The sequence below is a fragment of the Desmodus rotundus genome, chromosome 6, assembly GCF_022682495.2.
Source record: "Desmodus rotundus isolate HL8 chromosome 6, HLdesRot8A.1, whole genome shotgun sequence".
In the NCBI taxonomy this organism is placed as follows: Eukaryota; Metazoa; Chordata; class Mammalia; order Chiroptera; family Phyllostomidae; genus Desmodus; species Desmodus rotundus.
The window spans coordinates 118,060,728-118,074,218 of record NC_071392.1 but is presented as its reverse complement, the minus strand read 5'-3'; the positions used below and the strand labels follow the sequence as shown (position 1 = coordinate 118,074,218).

Here is a 13,491-nt window from a genome sequence, read left to right as displayed (position 1 = left end):
AAATGCTTGTCGTGTTAAGTAAATTTTAAAGTAACTGTTATGCAGCAATAAATAACTGATACACCAGCTCACAGTAAGAAATAAATTATATATCATGACCCAACACATACATACACATGTATGTAAAAATGTAGTAAACTTCATGAAAATTAAAAAATGCAAAGAGAGATGTCTGAAATTATGCTTACCATGAAGTGAGGCAATTCAGAAACTTGTGGCTTTCTACTTGGTACTTTTCTCTATTGTCTAAAATCCATATGCATATGTTATCATTTTAAAAATAAATAAAATTTAACTTAAAAATTATCTTTTTCTAACTGGAAAAAATAATAATAAATAAAAGGCATATACAGAACCTTGCACCCAGCAAGAGGAAAAAAAAACCATTATTCTTCTCAAACACTTACATAATATTTACAAAAATTAACTATAAAATACTTACCTGTCAGGGGAGATGCCATGATCACAAAGGTGGTCTTCCCAGGGCGAGGCTGATCCATTGCACTCTGGATATGCTGACCCCTGTGATTTCCCCAAATGTGGGAAACTTGACTGCAGAATTTGTGGTAGTGGGGGACTGCGTTCATGCCCTCCACTGAGGGGGAAAAAATTGACCATAGAGCAATTCACAACCAATGGCAAAGAATAAGTATCATTAATTTTCTCTTAATATAAAGCAGTTAACTTATAAATACCTTTTTGATTAGTTAACAAAAAAGTAACTAAAAAACTCACATTTATACATTATTTAAACGTATTTCTAAATTAGTCACAGATAAGATAATAAATTTACATAAAATCATGAAATACTACAAATATGAAATAATAAAAAGACAACATATTAATGAATGTAGTAGCTGTTTTTGGTGCCCCAGCCACTTCCCTTTCTTTAACCACAGTCCTTTAACAGGCCAATGTGTGCATCTCCAGCTTCTATGAGTGCTGCCTGCCAGCAGCTCAAGGCCTCCCTTCTCCAGAGACCTGCCCTCAGTTCACGGGAGCCCTCAGACCTGGGAGATTATGTCCCCACCCATCAGTATAGACCGCCCCCACTCCATGGCAGTCTATAGCCAATATATGACTCAAATAGGAGTGCCAAAGTCTAGCCCACTTGCCTCAAAGTGGGATGAATTCTGTGGCCAGTCATGCTTCAGAGCTCCCATGGATCAGGCCCAAGTAGCCTCCAGCTGAGAACACATCCTTGCTGAGCTCCTTCCTCTACCTAATCCAGCTTCTCTCAGCTACCTTATTCTGAGAGCCCTCTCTCAATAAATCATATACACAAGAATCCCCATTTTAGGTTCTACTTCTGGGAAACAGGATATAAGAGTGACAGGTAGCCATAAATGATAACAATAGAAAAGAAGACAGGCTGGAAAGGGTTGAGCTAATCAGCCAACATTAGGCATGAGGAGAAGAGTAATAGAATAAATCCAAAGAAAGTAGAAGGAATTAAATAAAATTTATAAATTAAGTACATATACAATATATGAGAAAGAAGACATAACTTAGCAATATAAAAAATGAAAAAAGATGCGTAATAATAAAAAAAACAGAAATTTAAATTACAAACAACTATAAAGTATAAACAACTTTTTGCTACTAGATGAAATGGGTAGCTTCCTGGAAAATATATCTATCCAAAACTGACTCAAGAAGAAATAGAAAAGCTAAATAATTTTATAACCATTTGAGAAATTTAATCAAAAGTTTAAAAATCTACACTTTAAAAAATAGCTTTGTAGGTAGTTTCTTCAAAGCATTCAAGAACAGATTGTTCCAATCTCATGCAAATTGTTGCAGAAAATAGGAAGAGAACATGCCTAATTCATTTTATGAGATTAGAAATTCCTTGATACTCAAGTCAAACAAGAACAAAATGAGAAGGAAATGTCTTGGAGCAATATCACTTATAAACAGATATAAAAATCAAAGCAAAATTTTAGAAACTGTGTCAAGCAATGTATTTAAAGCAACAATATGTCATATGTTAGTTGGATTTATCTCTAGAATCAGAAATGGTTCAACATTAAATATATTAAGTATTCACTTCATTATTAATTTTAAGATTTTATCTATTTATTTTTAGAGAGAGGGGAAGGAAGGATGAAAGGGAGAGAAACATTGATGTGCAAGAGATAAATTGATTGGTTGCCTCTCACACGCCCCCAGTGGGGAACCTGGTGTGCAACCCAGACATGTGCCCTGACTGGGAATTGAACTGGTGATCTTTCAGTTCATAGTTTAGTGCTCAGTTCACTGAGCCGCACCAGCCAGGATATCATTATTAATTTTAAAAGTACACAAGGTTATCTTAAATTTTAAAATAATTTTTAAAAAATTAAACTTATTAAAAATAAAAATTCTTAGGTATCTAGAAATAGGATGGAACTTCCCAAACCTGGTAAAAGGCATCCACCAAAACTCTTTAAAAATCATATTTAATGGGGCAACATTAAATGCTTATCCTTAAATTCTTGATAAGGAAAGGAAATCCAATGTCACTGCTTCTACTCACTTTATACTGAAAGTGATGACCAGCTTCCTTCTAAAAGTTCAAGATAACTAACTTCACATAGAAATATACAATAGAAAATTATCAGAACTTCCAGTCAAGATGGAGGTGTAGGTAAACACGGATTGCCTCCTTACACAACCACAGCAAAAAGTACTCAGAATCATCAGAAAATTGAGCTGTATGGAAGTCCAAAAACCAAAAAATTAAATAAGTCACATTCATCCAGACAGGTGGGAGGGGCGGAGATACAGAGATGTGCAGAACTGTGGAACCAGTGGTTCCACACCCACATGTGGTAGTTAAAACTTGGAAGGGATACCTGAGAGAAAGGGATCCCAGCCCCTCACTAGAATATCCAGACCAGGGTTCCAGGCCAGGAAGATAAGTCCCCACAACTTCTGGCTGTAAAAACCAGTAGGGGTTGGGGCGGTGGAAAAAACTAAGGGATTCTCAGGAGTCTCATCTTAAAGAGACCAAAATGGACTTAGGACTTATGCAGACTTTCTCCCTCTAGGATCCAGGACCAAGGCAGCAGTTGAAAGGGCACTAGTAGCATACGAGGAGAAACTGAAGTGTCTGGCATCAGGGCAAGTGCCAGGGGACAGCTTCTTCCCAGACAAAACTCCAGAGGACAGGCACTAGCACTGTCCCCTTTCTGAGCCATCCTCCACACATAGCCACAGAGCAGTTGACGTCATATCTGAGACTCCATCAACCTGGTTCACACGGTTGCCCCGGCCTGGTGATTACCTAAGGCTCTACCCCATCCAACTTATGGATGCACTTTTCTACAATAGACCATGTTACTAAGACAGGGAGTCAAAGCTGCTCTACCTAAAACATAGAAACAAACACAGGGAGGCTGCCAAAATGAGGAGACAAAGAAATATGGCCCAACTGAAAGAACAGGACAAAACTCCAGAAAAAGAACTAAACAAAATGGAGATAAGCAATCTATCAGAGACAGAGTTCAAAACAATGGCTATTAAGATGCTCAAGGAACTCATTGGGTACTTCAACAGTATAAAAAAGACCCAGGCAGAAATAAAGTTTACACTAAGTGAAATAAAGAAAAATTTACAGGGAATCAACAGTGGAGTGGATGAAGCTCAGAATCAGATCAATATGTTGGAACATAAGGAAGGAAAAAAAAACATTCAAGAAGAACAGCAAGAAGAAAACAGAATCAAAAAAAAAAAAAAATGAGGATAGGCTAAGGAGCCTCTGGGACAACTTCAAACATACCAACATTCGAATCATACAGGTGCCAGAAGGGGCAGAGAAAGAGCAAGAAATTGAAAACTTATTTGAAAAAATAATGAAAGAAAACTTCCTTAATTTAGTGAATGAAATACACATACAAGTCCAGGAAGCACAGAGAGTCCCAAACAAGATGGACCCAAAGAGAACCACACCAAGACACATCATACTTAAAAAGCCAGAGGTTAAAGATGAAGAGAGAATCTTAAAAGCAGCAAGAGAAAAGCAGAGAGTTACCTACAAAGGAGTTCTCATAAGGCTGTCAGCTGATTTCTCAAAAGAAACTCTGCAGGTAAGAAGGGACTGGCAAGAAGTGTTCAAAGTGATGAAAGGCAAGGACCTACAACCTAGATCACTCTCTCCATCAAAGCTATCATTTAGAATGGAAGGGCAGATAACGTACTTCCCAGACAAGGAAAAGCTAAAGGAGTTCACCATCACCTAGACATTATTATATGAAATATTAAAGGGGCTTATTTAAGAAAAAGAAGAAGATCAAAACTAGGAACATTAAAATGGTATAAATTGACAACTGTCAACAGTTGTATCTAAGAAACAAACTAAGCAAACAAGCAGAACAGAAACAGAATCATAGATATGGAGATCATTTGGATGGCTATCAGTTGGGAGAGGGGAGAATAGGGGGAAAAGCACAGGGATTAAGAAGTACAAATTGGTAAGTATGGAATAGACGGAGGAATGTTAAGAACAGCATAGGAAATGGAGTAGCCAAAGAACTTATATTCATGACCCATGGACTTGAACTAAGGGGGGTGGCAGATTGCCAGAGGGAATGGGGGTACTGGATGGAAGGGGGCAAAGGGGGGGAAATGGGGACAACTGTAATAGCATAATCAATAAAATATATTTTAAGAAAAGAAAATTATCAAGGTCAAATTTCATACCATGTTTCTATTAGAAAGAAAGAAAACAAGGAGCAAAATAACATCCCTACAGACAATAAACATGAGTCAAAAGATGTGAGCACAAAAGAGATTAAAAATGTAATCTACTCTATCCTAAAGAGCCCCAGGATAATGAGACTGTATAAGAAACAGCAACATAAGTCTAAATAGAAAAACTTGGATGGAAATTGACAGCACTCAAGAAAGAAATTTAAATAAAATTAAAAATCATTTCAGGAATGAAGATTAGACTGGAAGGAACACAGTAAACTTCCATTTAAGGGTACAACCTAGGCATTGTACACATCATTTCCACTCCTATCCCACTGACCTGAATACATAGCCTTATCTAGCTACAGAGGAATCTGGGAAACGGGGTCAGAGCTGGGCAATCAAGTGCCTACCAAAAACTTCCGTTGCTATAGAATAAAAAGGGAAATAGAGAAGATGGGGTACAATTAAGTAATCTTTTTAAGTCCACCACTGTGGCCATGCAAACCCTCCTGACCTTACGTGGAAAATCCTTTCCTTTACCCAAGGGAGATGACCCCAAAGTCTTATCCAATGAATGATTCTACATCAGGTCTATGGCAGATGTGGGGCTCTCTGCACCAGGTCCAGATAACCTTCTCTGTGTTCAGTGACCTCTAAAATAAAAGACAAGAAATCTGGCCCTTGCCACACATGGGGATGTATGCAATGCTGGAGTGGAAACAAGGTAAGTGCAACAAAAACTCTCATTTGAAAAATGGGAGAAAGGGAATCCTGCCCAGCCTTTGGTGGTCCAAGCTACGATCAAGCCCTGTGGGTGGACAGAACTCATGGAACTCGCTGCCCTGACAATGGAGTGAGTTTTGGGGTTGGCTGATTTGGTTCTGCTCACTTTCTATTTGGCAGTGGCCTTGCCCACTTGGCCAATTTAACCCTTCTCAATTTAAAATGGGCTCTAAACCAAGTGCCTCCCTGGGTTCTGCATAGCTTTCACAGCTGGCTTCTGACTGGTGCAGGTCTGGGGTTGCTTTAAGGATTGCAGACCACACTTAAAGTTTCGTTAGCAATCCAGCCCCTTTAAACCCTTAGAAGGCTTCAGGTGTATGTACCAATGCTCAATTTGATGTTTAAGTAATCTTACTCAAAAAACATCTTTTCTTTTCCTTTTCCCTTTTTTTTTACCTTTGAAAACTCTTACTTTCATTCATTGACCTCTATGCTATGACATGTGTTATTTAGCTTAATAAGCCTCCTAAGGGCATATGAAATAGTAGACTTGGATGTTCCCATGTATGTGTGTTTTCCAATACCAGCAAGCAGTCCTCCTATTCTCAGCAGACACTGACTGAGCAGACTAGAGTTCAACTCAATTCTGACACTATTTGCCTGGAGATAGGTCAGATCTTAGTCCCACAAGACTGACCTCCCTCCTTCTGCCTTCAGGCACCAATCATAAATCCAGATTGTCACCTGAGTTTCTGAACTAGTGGTTACAAATTAAAGATCCCCACAATTCCCTCCTTGGGTTTGATTTATTTGTTAGAGCAGCTCACAGAACTCAGAAAAACATTTTGGTTTTTAGATCGGTGATTTATTATAAAAGGATATAACTCAAGAACAGCCAGGTGGAAAGGATGCATAAAGCAAAGTGTAAGGAAGGGGGTACGGAGTTTCCATGCCTCTCCAGCATGCCACTCATCCAGTATCTTCATGTGCTCACCAACCAAACAAACTCCTTGAACCCCATCGTTTTGGGTTTTATGGAGGCTTCATTACATTAGCATGATTGATTAAATTATTGGACTCAATCAACAGCCCCTCTCCACTCCCTAGGTGGGGGAGGAGAACAGAAAGTTCCAACTCTCTAATCACAGAGTTGGCTCCCTTGGCAGCCAACCTCCAACCTCAGATGCTTTCCAAAAGTCACCCCATTCACATAAACTCAGTGTGGTTGACAGAGGTTTGTTATGAATATTGTGACATGTTTATTGCTCTTACCACTTAGGAAATGCCAAAGGTTTTAGGCGCTTTGTGTCAGGAACTGGTAACAAAGACGAAAAGTATATTCTTTATGATAAATCGCAATATCACAGATGTGACGATAACAACTATGTTCTGATCTTTGCTGCTGGACAGATGCCCATTGTACAGCCAAGAACCCTTCCTGTAAATATTTGAGAAAGCCTGGGGTTCCAGTCTTATCTCTTGCTTAGGTATCCTTTCAACGCTGTCTCTTACAGATACCCAGATATCTGCAATGTTTCACCTTTAGGCTCCTTATGTGGGGATCATGCCCTCAGGTCAGGTAGCCCTTTGGGGAAGGATCCAAACAACTCTCTTTGCCTCTTGTATGTAGCCATATTTGGTACAAGAAAACTAGCCCCTTTGACCCACCACCCCATGGACTGCGGTGATTTCCCAAACACAGTCACATTCCCATTCAGATCCCAGACAGTCAGTTCTAGACACAGTCTTTCACAAATCAAATTTCTCGGATGAATCCGATACCAGCTTACTGGGGCCTGCAAGCTCCAGGGACACATATCAAGCTTTCTGAGTGGTGCCGTCAAAGCCCCTCTAACTTGGCACTAGATAAGGGGAAGCACACCTCTACCTCATCCCAAAGGAGATACAGTCATAGCTCTGGAGTCTCCAAACAAATTCTCTCCAATTTTAAACTGTCTCTTTGCCTCACCAACGTCTTTTATGGGCCAGAAATGGAGGGTCACCTAAGGTTCCCAAAGCTGGTTTTTGGCAATTCTTTCCATGTCCTACATAGGTGGTCTAACAGAACTTCCTCTTGGTGCGGAGATTGGGATGGAGCCACCTATTTTCTTAGGATCTTAGCTGAAATCAAGATACAAAAGGTCCGATCCTGCCGCATTCGTTAACATCCTGCCATACTCCAGAGAAGGTGACAAACAACCCAGCAGAAGCCTACAAGCCTTGGGGATATTTTTCAACCAGGAACATAAAGCTAAATTAAGCGCTTCCTCTGTGGGAGGGAATGTGGGGGAGGGGGGCGTCACTTAATTCCAACTCTTTTTCATGAATGAAAAAATAAATAAATAAAAAGCATTCACCAGGAACATCCTCACAGCTCGGAAATTCCAGTCAACTCGCTCCCAATACCACTTCCTGCTGCAGAAGGAAGATGGGTTCCGTTCCAGATATTCTGGTCCCAGCCTTGGCTGGCTTCCCTGGATGGTGTGTTTATTTGGCAGTTGCCACATTCCTCCTCCACCCCCGTGTCCCATCACAACTTTTCTCCTCTCTGGCTGGATACTAAGGAACAACAGAGAATGGGAGAGCCCATTTCAAAAAGCTCTCCCTCCATCTATCTATCCATCCATCCCCCATTTTCTTTTTTTTTTTTAAGGGTTTTATTTATTTATTTTTAGAGACAGGGGAAGGGAGGGACAAAGAGGGGGAGAGAAACATCAATGTGTGCATGCTTCTCATGTGCCCCCTACTGGTGACCTGGCCTGCAACCCAGGCACATGCCTTGACGGGGAATCGAACAAGCGACCCTTTGGTTCGCAGGCCAGCACTCAGTCTACCGAGGCACACCAGTCAGGTCCCATCCCCCATTTTCAATTCCTTCCTATCACTCACAGAGCAAACCCTTATTTGTATCTCCCTGAGTCCCATTCTGCCTATCACTCAAGATCCTGGAACCTTACTTCCACCCTTGCCACTCCACTGAAACTGTCCTTGGATTGTAACATCTTCACTCCCTGGCAGTGTTCTAGGTCCTTTTGGCACCAGGTCTTGGTTTTCCACTCACCTCTCTGGTCAATCCTTCTCAGCCTCTTTTTTCTAACTCTTAAATGTGGCAGGTTTGGGGCTCAGCCCATTTCTCTCAAGCCACACTCTTTGTTCCCAGGTGTGGCTTCATTTGCCGTGTATGTACTTAAGTCCCACAAATCTGTATCTTCATCTAGATAAGTCCCCTGACCTTTCCTATAAACTCCCCACTATCACGTGTCTGCACCTGGATGAGCCACAGGCAGCTGAACAAAACCTCTGCAAAAGGGAGCTCATTTCCTTCACCCACCCATAAAATGCTATTTCTTTTTTTTTATCACCTGACCCAACAAAGGCCCTAATATCCAGTCACTCAAGCCAGAAATTTGAATGCTGTATCCAGTTTTGACTTATCTCCCTGCTCATCTTCCTACATCTAATTAAGAGCCAAACCCGACTGATTATACCTCTCTCTCACCCCTCATACCCATCTATTCATGTTTATGCTGCGATTATCTCCTGGACAACAGCCACGGCTCCCAGCTTGTCTCTGTGCCTCCAGTTCTGCCCTCCTCCAATTCATTCTCCACCCAGTAGTTCACCATTCAAACAATTTTTCTCAGCATGTGGGCAGAGACCTTTTTCCAACATGAAAATCTAACCCTGATGCACCTTTCACTAATCTTGATCTGCCCCTGGTTCCACATCCTGCCATGTAACCATCAGGCCTCAGCTCAAACACCATCTGCCTCTTTGAAATACCTGTTCTGACCACCCCCAGACTCAAGGAAGCACCACCTCCTCTAGCTCTGCCGGCACCAAGTCCTGGTGCCTCCCAAAGCGCCCACCACACTCAGCGTCACTGCCTGTTTTCTGCCTCAACACCTGGACTGAAGTCTCCTGGAGAGCAGGACTGGGACTTGGTCTGAGTTGTTCTCCTCAAGAAATGTTGCATGAAGAGTTAGGTAACAGATCAGAATACTATTTGATAATGTCAGGGAGGGCTTCACAGAGTAGGTGGGGCTGCCAATAGACCCTGAGTCCCTGGCGGATCTGGACAGGTGAGGCAGCCCAGAGAAACTTCCCTGGAGGAAATGGCCTGGGGAGAGGACTGACTCTAAGCCAGACCGAAGGACATTCCACAAGAAACTGGCCTGGGTTCTTGGGAAGGTTTATACTTAGGAGATGTATACAGAAGTGAGTATTCAGAATTTAAAAGTATCATAAAATTTAAAAATATCATATCTGCAATTTACTATCCAATGTTTCCCCCAAAAAGCATAGATTTTAATTATGTATACAAATAAAGCAAATGTGAAAGATATTATCAGTTTTGAATCTAAGTACAGGTGTTTCTTCTTCCGTTCTTCCCGTTTTTTCCATATGCCGAGAAGTTTTCAAAACACCAAGTTGAGGAAATAGAAGCTTTCCTTTGACAATGGTGGTGGGAAAGGAAGCTGGCACTCAAGGAATAGGCGTTAAGAGTGTTTATATTCTTACAGTTTCATTTTTAATTATTGTACACACAATTCATGTTGATTATAGAACATTTCAAAAAATGCAAATAAACACAAAGACATAAACAGAAATCATCCATAATCACAGCTCCCAGGGAATAAAACTGCTGTCAGTGTTTTACTATATTTCCGTCTGGTCTTTTAATATTTTTGTTTAACTAGACTCTCCTTCTCCCTTACCCCCTGGGCCTCTGGGTATGTTTGGGGCAATAATTATTCAGTTTTTCTGTTTTTGCTCCCAGCTCATAACCCCAGACCTTTGAAGTGTCCAAAGCAGGGAGGTGGCTGGATCTCAGACCCACTGTCCTGTCTGGCACCACCTTCTACATTCCCAATGGGCTTCAGGAGGGTAGCAGGTGAGAGCTGTGTCAACTGTGAGTCCTAGCGTGGAAAACTGGGACCAAAGGAGAGACTGCCACCTTCCCAGGGAGTGATAAGGCCTCTGGCCTCAGTTACTATCGCTCTAGAATGAGACCCAAGCCCCAAGCTCACATGAAAACATGCTTCTCTACACAGGTACACAAACACACCTACATATACTTGCTAACATATTCCTGCACACACACACACACACACGCATGCCACTGCTCTTGATACCCCAGACACTGGCTGGGGAAATTAATTCTTATCTTGTCTTTCTTTTGTTTTTTCCTCCTGAGAACAATGAATAAACATTTTCCTCTCTCCCCTCTCAGGAAGGGCAGTTAGGGGAGGAGAATCATTATTATTTTTTTGGATTTCCTGGGTTCCCTGTGAAACATGTCCCCATGACACGTGGACCAAAGCAGGACGAGCCGATTCTCTGAGGCCAAGAGGAAAATAACCCGTCGCAGCGGTGGCCATCAGGGCCTGCCATCCAGGGACCTCCGCAGCTTCCCCAACTGCCGGAGTTCCTCCCGGCTGGCAGCAAACCAGCCTACAGACAAGGTAACCAAGCAGAGTCATCTTGGCGGGCACGGCCTCTGAGCCAGGTTTATTTTTATTTTTCCGAAGCAAGCCAAAGGACATTTTCCTTTACACCAGGGTGTTATGCGTAATTCATACCTGTGGTACCAACAGCAGCTCTGGGCATTTGGGATCAGCAGTAACGTGGAGTAATTCAAGTCTAGCCTTGACCTAATTCTCAGAGGGTCTCCAAAGAGTAATTCACACTGAGTGTCCCACCTTGAGACAAGGGCCAGGCTGTTACACCCCGTCCATCAGTCACTGGCTGCGGCCCATGGTGGGGGTGGGGGGAGGCAAGTGTGTACATACATAATCTCCCTGGCATTTCTGGGCACAGTGATTCAGCACAGGGCAATGCTCGAGAGGAAAGGCCAGCTGAAGGCTACTGCAGCCAACACTCATTCACAGGAGCCAGGGAATGAGGCACCTGTGGCTGAAGGGGATCTGGGCAGGAGCCAGACCAACCCCTTCTGCACCTCTTGTACCACCAAGAGCTCCAAGCTGTTCTCACACTTGGGCGAACATCAGGGTCCCTTGGAGGGCCCCTTTAAACACACATTGAGGGGCTGCACCCCAAAGTGCCTGATTCCACAGGTCTGGAATGGGACCCCAAAACTTGCATTCCTAATGAGTTCCCAGGTGATGCTCAGGCTGCTGGTCTGGAGTCCAGACTTTGAGAACCACAGGTCTAAGCTGTGGACAGGCAATTCCCAGCAATTAAAGGTTAAGTTATGAAAGCAGATGGGCTTTCCTGAGAGAGTTGTCATTAACATCAGGTGCTCAGCTCCCTGTAGGACATTGATTTGGGGTAGGGGTTGGAGAAAGAAAGCTGAGGAGAGAGAAGCCAGGAGCCAAGAAGGCTTAACTGCCACAGCCTGAGGCTCCTACCCTGGCTGGGACCCTGAGCTTTCTGACTAAAGAATGGGGGCAGGAGAGTTCTGGCTCCTCTCCCAAGGGCAACAAGGCTGTAGACTCTGACAGCCAGGTTGGAATGGGCCGCATCCCTGGCCTCCACACCCACCAGCGGCTCCCAGAGACATGATGCCCATGCTCAGCCCCATGCAGTGGCAAGGCAAGACAGAGAGGTGTCCCCATAGCTACCATGAGAAGCCCAGGGCCCTAAGAGCAGAAGGAACATGTGCATCCACTGACCCAGCTTATTAAAAGCAAACCCAGGTTTGCAGCAGTCTGCTGGGGCCAAGTTGCAGGGGCTCCTATCTCAGCCACGGCTCTTCCCTTTGCAAGGTCTAGGGAAACTTCCTCTCCACTCTCTCACAGAATGCTTCAGACACCAGTTAAATGGGGGTTTTCCCACAGCAATTCAATTCATTTCTCTGGCAGATGTTGACTGGGTGTCCTATAATTTAACTCAATCCTCACACTACCTGGAGATAGCATCAGATTCCCAGGTTAAGACTCTCTCCCACTTCAGAATGTAATTTTGAAGCTGGAAATGTCAGCTTTCACGCTGCCTGTCACTACAAAGACCAATAAATAGAGACAAGGATTGGATCTTTATGGTGCTTTATTCAGATTCCAGCGGTCTGAGAAGATGGCGGGTTATGCACCATAAAAACCATCTTACATCTCATCTCAACCTGACCTTTTTATAAAGAGAAGAAAAGGGTAGGTAAGGGGTTTGGGGAAAGGGTCAATCAGGTAAGAATTTCAGTCTGGCAGTGGTTTTCTTAGTATTTCCTTATCTGCTGATCAACAATTGTTTATCGGGATCACAAATGTTCCGTCCCTAGAATAAAATGGCTCAGATACCATCTCCATGGCTGGCAGACCCTCTGGAGCACAAAGGTTGAACTGCTTGTCAGCCTCCTGGAATCACATAGGTCATGCATTCCAGTTCCTTGAAAAATAGCTTTCCACAAGCATTAATCACTTAAGCCTATCAACTATAACTACAGCTAAAATCTTTAAGCCTTGAGTTGCCCTACCATTCCCCACTGTTTGTTTTTAATTATCTTATTTCTATGAGATTAGTTCCATATGGAAGTAATCATTTAGCTGTTAAATAAACAGTCCTTCCGCATATTAGAAACCATCCTGTAGGCAATTTGATGTGACTAAAGGCATAAGATACATTAGTGGTAGCGTTGCAATTCATCTCCTTGTGGGCTGAAAGCATAAAACAGTTTTTAGTAGTTAGAAAAAAGTTGCACACTCTCCAGCTGGGAATACATTAGCAATTACTTTTATTTTTTTAATATATTTTATTGATTACGCTATTACAGTTGTCCCAATTTTCCCCTTTTGCTCCCCTCCACCCAGTACCACCCATTCCCTCCAGCAACACCCATCTTAGTTCATGTCCATGGGTTGTGCATATAAGTTCTTTGGCTGCTCCATTTCCTATACTGTTCCTAATAGCCACCTGTCTATTCCATACCTACCAATTTGTGCTTCTTAATCCCTGTGCCTTTTTCTCCATTCTACCTCTTCCATTTCCCAACTGATAACCATCCAAATGATCTCCATCTCTATGATTCTGTTTCTCTTCTGCTTTTTTGCTTAGTTTGTTTTTTAGATCCAATTGTTGACAGTTGTGAATTTATACCATTTTAATGTTCCTAGTTGTGATCTTCTTCTTTTTCTTAAA

The 13,491-nt window shown here is 42.4% G+C and overlaps 1 non-coding gene across 1 annotated transcript; it reads left to right on the top strand.

Annotated features, from left to right (window-relative positions):
• Positions 1-434: 434 nt before the first annotated feature.
• Positions 435-598, top strand: LOC112304269 (U1 spliceosomal RNA). The gene has a single exon (XR_002974721.2). It is a non-coding gene; the product is annotated as a U1 spliceosomal RNA (small nuclear RNA).
• Positions 599-13,491: the final 12,893 nt, after the last annotated feature.